The 6,583-nt window shown below is 34.6% G+C and overlaps 1 pseudogene; it reads right to left on the bottom strand.

Annotated features, from left to right (window-relative positions):
- Positions 1 to 2,975: 2,975 nt before the first annotated feature.
- On the bottom strand, positions 2,976 to 5,257 carry LOC113771234 (annotated as a pseudogene).
- Between the last annotated feature and the right edge of the window lie 1,326 nt (positions 5,258 to 6,583).

Raw genomic sequence — 6,583 nt, 5'->3', positions numbered from 1 at the left:
GAACAGCGGATTTTGTGTTTCATTATCTTGTTTGTTTTATGATTTGGGTTTGCTTTCTTGAAGATCTGGGGGTTTGAGGTTTCATCAAATGTTCATGGCACTTTGCTGCATTTTATGTCCAGTTTCCTTCTTGGATTTTCTGGGGGGTAGATAATTGCATTTGGGCGATGTTAACGACATGGGTTGGAAGTTATAGCATTGGGGTTTGGTGGATAAATCGATAGGCTTTATTTGCATTACTTCGCATGAGCATGTTTCGGCTGCATAAGAAAAATTGCAGAAGAAATGGTTGCTGAAGAAGAAAGTTTCGTAGGCTGCATGAAATAATTTCAAATAATTTCACTTTAATCCCTCTAGTTCTCCATAATGCTACTATGGCCCAAAAATTGGAAAAATTAATCAATTTTATCCTTTTAAAATGTTATTTTTCTTTGGTATGCTATAATGTGATTTTTGGACAGATTATTTGTGAATTTTTAGGATGAATTTGAAGGTTTAATAACTTTTACTAGATTTATAGTTTTTATTTTGATTTTTAGTAAAACAATTAAATATTTGGGCAATATTTTGGTTTTGGGGTTTGATGAGAGGATTTTGATTTATTTTGTGAACTTTAGCATTTAGTTTTGGTAGGCTTCATCTTAAATCCTTAACTTTATTTTATTTTAATTTTGACCCTAATATTTGTAATAATTAGGATTTGACCCCTCAAACTTCTTTAATTCTTTCAATTAGGTCCGTGTTTGTTTTAATTTGTTGAATATGAGTTGTTTACTTTTATTTGAATGCTTTGATTGATTCAATTTCGTGTTTATTTCCATTTCTTGTGATTATTTGTTAATTAAAGTGATGCTTTGACCTTTTTTTTTGTTTTGTAGGGTAATTAAGAAAAATTTCGTTTCATTAGATCACCAATTCATGGGAGGTACACTCTACTCCTTTATTTTGATTTTACTTGATTCTATGTGCTCCTATGTAACTTTATGTGTGTAACTGCATGTTTTTTTAAATATTTTTTATTTCATCTATTTATTTATTCATTTCATTTGTTTTAATTTTGTATATTTATTTTAATTTAATTTTTAGTTATTTGAGAGGCATTTAAATGCCAAATTGTAATCATTAGGTTATTATTTCATTTTATTTCATTCTTTCCCCTTTTTAGATTGTAGTTAGGGCCCACAAATGTAATAGTTAAATCTTTATTCATTTTATTTACTTTGCGTGTTTTGCATGCTTGTGTGTTTACGTGTTATTCACTTTCTTACGGTTATTGCATCTAGATATCATGCTCATATGTTATGTGCTATATGTAATTTATGTGTTTATTTGCTTTATTATGTTTTATATGATTTATTTGATTGTAATAAATGATGATGTCACCACACTAGTCTAACGCTAGTTATGACCCCTTTCCTGTCACCACACTAGTCCAATGCTAGTTGTGACCCTTTTTCCCGTTTTCTCGCTTGTGGTAATTTATTGACATGGGTTAACCCAATGCTAGATCCTTAGGGGCCATCCACACGTTAGATCATGTTTGTGTGATAATCACTATATTTTCATGCATATTTTCTACTTTTCATGGTTTTTTATCATTTTGCATGACATTTTCCTTATATGTATATCCCTTATCTCATATTCCCCCTTATATGTATATCCCTTATCTCATATTTCCCCTATATGTGTATTCTTTATCCCTATGTGTGAGACATGACATTAGACTTGCATTTCATTTTAAAAAAATTAGAATTAGGTTAGATCATTTGCTTGATTAGATAGGAAATACCCCTTAAATATGAGATATGAACGAGTATGATTTTTCTAGTCTTAGCACGCTCGTATTTCCTCTATTAAGGAAAAAATTGAAGTCACGAACATTAGCTCGCCATACCCATTATGATGCATTCCCTTAAATCCTGTATATTTGTATATTATTATTTCTTTCTTTTTTTCGAGTCTTATTTGTTGCATATTCGTGACCTCTTCTAATAATCACTTTTGGGCGTCGCAATTAATGCGATTTGCACTAATCAATCTTTGAAGAGACATATTGACCATTCCGATATACATTAGGTCTAGGTTTACATTCATATAGTGACATCCAAATGTGATAAGTTTTTAGGTTAAATTAAGAAAATTTTTGACTAAATCACGCAACTATCTTTTGCTAGGTTGAAAGGGTGCCTCGAATTTTATTCTTGCCTTCCCTTTTTTCAACCGTGACTCCCGACCCCTTTTCCCTTGATTTTCGCAGTCTTGGAGTCGTTTAAAAAGGATTTTTCTACTTTTTTTATTCAAAATTCATTTTAGGTGACTTGGTACACCTTAACTCAATACTAAGTGGCGACTCCTATTTTATTAAAAATCCTTTTTAAACTATTATTTTGGGTCAGATCCGTCGCACTTTTAAAGTCCCATTTAGACCCATTTTCGTTATTCATTTTCTAAAAATAAAAAACTCATTTTCACTCAAAAATTAATCAACAATCCATTTTCATAAACACTTTATTTTTATTTTAAAAATGGGGTGCGACATTATTAAGTTGAACGACAAAATCTGACTTCGTGAGATGATGAATTTCCTCTGTTTGCTTCTACATTGCCGCCTGCCTTGCACGCATTCAAAATGGATACAACACTCTCATACCCAGCTTCAAAATGCATACAACATTCTCATTGCACTGTTTACTTTCTTCCTTATTCATGCAACACCACACCCCAACTCTCTCCACCCAGTTTTCTATCAATTTCTACCTTCGGCAGGACGCCTACTCTCTTCCCTCAGTTTTGTTTTGTGCGACTAATTTAAATTTTCAACTTGATTTTCAAAATTGAAACTCTTCCGTTTGGTCCGTCATGATCCCGTTTGGGCTAAACATTTTTTTTGGAACGGGTTTTTTTTTTGGGCCTCTTGAAGGCTTCCTGACGCGGAATATTTCTGGCCTCACGTTTGGGTCTTGTGAGGAGACCGTTCAGGAGCGGTCGGTCTGATGACCGCTCCAGCCCCTAATCTGTCTTGCCAAATCCTTCCACTTTTTTGCATTTTTCCTAATCTCTTGTCCTATCTCCCACTCCGTCACTATGCTTATGCATTGACCAATGACATCTCTTCTAACAATTCCATTTTCATCTGGCTGAGCTTTGATTCCCATTTTCCCATTACAAACTCGGCATTTGTGCTTTGTTCTGTCCATTGTTGCATTGTAATCATTGGAACTCCCAAACTTAAGGCTTCTAATGTTGAATTCCACCCGCAATGAGTTATAAAGCACCCTATAGATTTGTGGGCTAAAACTTCAAGCTGAGGACACCATGAGATTATTAACCCTTTGTCAAATGTTTCATCTACAAAATCTTATGGCAGCTTCTTTGATTCTGATTCTCTAACCACCCACATAAAATGATAGTTGCTAGTTCTCAAGCCCCATGATAATTCATGCATCTGCTCAACATCAAGATCTGCCAAACTTCCAAATGCTACATAGACGATTGAACTAATTGACCTTTCATTTAGCCATGAAATGCAAGCATTAATCATCGGTTTAAAAAGATTGAGACCATATTGCTTTTCATCTTCAAGGCGTTTGTCTATGTACATGGAAGGAATAGTTGGTCCAATTGTCTTTACTGGTAGGATTGTTGCCATCCAACCATTCACCTAATTAAGCAATACAAAACAAATAAAATTCACAGTAGTACAAACAAATTCTTTTTAGATTTTATTTGACAAGGAGCTATCTTGGCATGTCATTAAGGACTTAGATATGCCACGAGCCAGCCCATAATTTAGACAAGTAAAACTGAGATATATTCAAGTCTGTTACCTCCTCCTCCAACCTGTAAAATGTGTTGAATAAGATCCAGTCAGCTTCTTCAATTTTTTCCAATTGGTCATGTAAAACCAGCTGAGAACTTGCTGTATATGGACCTGGATTAGACACTAAAGAAGGCAGATCTGAAGCTAGAAGTGGTGGCAAACCAGGAATGTCCACTTCATTCTCCTCTAGAGGAATTTTTAAAAGCCCTTTGTGGACATGGTAGTAGATGTTATTGATAGCACAAGATTGAGTGAAGAACACACGCGCACGTACGCCAAGATCCTTGGCTACATCTAGACACCAAGCATGGTTCGCCATATCACCCGATTCCGAGATGACTCGGATGATATGTAACTAGAACAGTGCTTGCCAGTACGAGATCGATAGCCGCATCAATGAATGACCTATCTCCGAGTTGACTCCTGCTGACTCGACCGATATTAGCCAAGTCAATTCAGCGAGACAAGAAATCAGCCGAAACTGGGCGATTCATGACGATCCAACAAGCGATATAGAAGTTATGGAACGCTTTGATTTTTAAGTATATTGAAGTTTGGGGCTTTCTCTGAAGCCTTTTTCTTTTTCTAGTTAAGATGTGAGTCTTTTTCATGAATTTTGAAGATAAAATTATCTTTTGGAATATTCTCTACTATGTTGGTTTAACCGTGACTACTATGCAACTACTTCTTGTCTTTTTCAAAATAAAATAATTTTATGAAAAGGCCAAAATCCTTTTAAGTCTTATTATAATTCAAGAAAACCATTTTCACTAAATAAATATTCTTCATTTTTCACTAAATAAATTAACATTACAATATGTTATGGTATACTTCATAAGTGTTAGCTATCGCAATGTACATATTAAAATTAAAATATTAAAATGAAATATTTTATGTAATCACAATAATTTAAAATTAATGAATTATGTACAATTTTTTAATGAAATTCTCTATTTTTTAGTAATTTTTTTTCAAAATTTTTGAAAATTTTTATGTACTATAATATGCATATCACTCGATATTTAACCGATATGTCACGATGTATGTGGAACAACCGCGACTGCGACGCAACCGCGATCCGCGATGGCGAACCATGACACCAAGGCAAGAGTTAATCATAAATGATACAATCAACAAGACAGCCCAAATCCTGAAGCTTCAAGATTAGCTCAATCAAAGTTTCTGAGCCAACCTTTTGAAATTTACGAAAGTAGATTTCCAGTACAATTCCATTTGCTCCCTCATCATATCCATCAGATATGGTTTTCACTGAGACAGAACCGAGACTTCATCGAGTGTTTTAAACAAGAAATTGGTTGTAGCGAGGGTGATCTTGGTGCCCTCATGTTGCAAATGCTTAGCAAATTGGAGCATTGGGTTTATGTGACTTTGGATGGGGAATGGCAATATCAAGCAACGAGCTCTGTAAGTTTCCATTAATTGCTATGACGAAGAGACTCTTGAGTATGGACTGCTTTGTGAGCTCGAGGGGTTGTACACTTGTACTTGTACCTTCTATGAGTGGATCAAGAAAATGTAAAGAAAACAAAAGAAAACACGACTGGTAAGTGGTATTGTCCATCGCCACGGGGCCAACGGAGTGTTGATTAAGTTTGTTCACCAAAAACAAAATTCTAGATTATTTGGAAAAATGTATAGAACAATGACAGGTGCCGAACCTGTGCAATAATAATAAATCAAACCTAACTACCACTTGAAGCAATTAATAATCAATTCGAGTATTGGAGCAGGGACTCTAGGTGTGCAATGGGTTACTTGATTCACCATGTTTCCGAAGAGTTTGCTTAATCCGATATACCTGAATTAATTATTTAACTGAATTCACTAACTAGTAAACAGTGGCAAGTAGGGTCGTCTCCTCAGGGACTAGCGAGAAATTTATTTCTTTTCAAGTCACAACAAATAGGGGATTTTAGAATTAAATGCCAACTAAACAATTTAATTGCAGAAAACTAATTAATTAAAAGAAATAATTAGGAGAGCTCTAGCCAATGGTACACTTCAGAATTGATTCATGCACTGATCATTGATGTAAAAATAATTTCAACATTCATTAATAGATTAGTTATAGTTGTCATGCACGTGATAAACAACCAACCCTTCCTTAATTTTTTGATAGTCAAGGTACGACCGTTGACTATTTCTCTAACGTAAAAACAATCCTAGGTACGACCGTAGAATTTAATTTCTGGTTTGCATTAAGCTTTAGAAAAACCCAATCCTAACTAACAAACACGCTATGAGGGTTTGTTTCAATTAGGTCATATATTTCCCTGACATAAATCCAATTACGCCAGTTGCTACTGAGATAGAGGTAATCGAACAATTACGGATTCAATCCCCCTAATTAGCAAAATAGCCTATATGAATAATTAATTATTGCGCACTAACCAATCATACACAAGGCTTTAACAATTAAAATCAAGAAACATATAAATACCAATAAATGAAAGAATCAATTAAAAGCGATTTAGATCTCACAATAATCGCCGAACCAATTCGTCAGTTGTCCCCTTGACTAGAATTAGGGATTTAGATCCCCATAATTTGAGAACAGCCCAAGCGATTGTATGCGACAGGAGCCATCAAATCTTGCCTCTAGAGTCGGTCAACCCCGGAAAGAAAAGAACAAAGAATTCCGTACTCTCAATTCAATTTCTTCGTCAACCGAAAATAGAAAGCAAGAATAGTAGTCAACAATGGCGGCTCAATTGCTTTCTTCTCCTAATTGCTAAGCAAGAC

Source organism: Coffea eugenioides, chromosome 1 (assembly GCF_003713205.1).
Source record: "Coffea eugenioides isolate CCC68of chromosome 1, Ceug_1.0, whole genome shotgun sequence".
Lineage (NCBI taxonomy): Eukaryota > Viridiplantae > Streptophyta > Magnoliopsida > Gentianales > Rubiaceae > Coffea > Coffea eugenioides.
The sequence above is the reverse complement of the archived record's forward strand: the minus strand, read 5'-3'. Positions and strand labels throughout refer to the sequence as shown.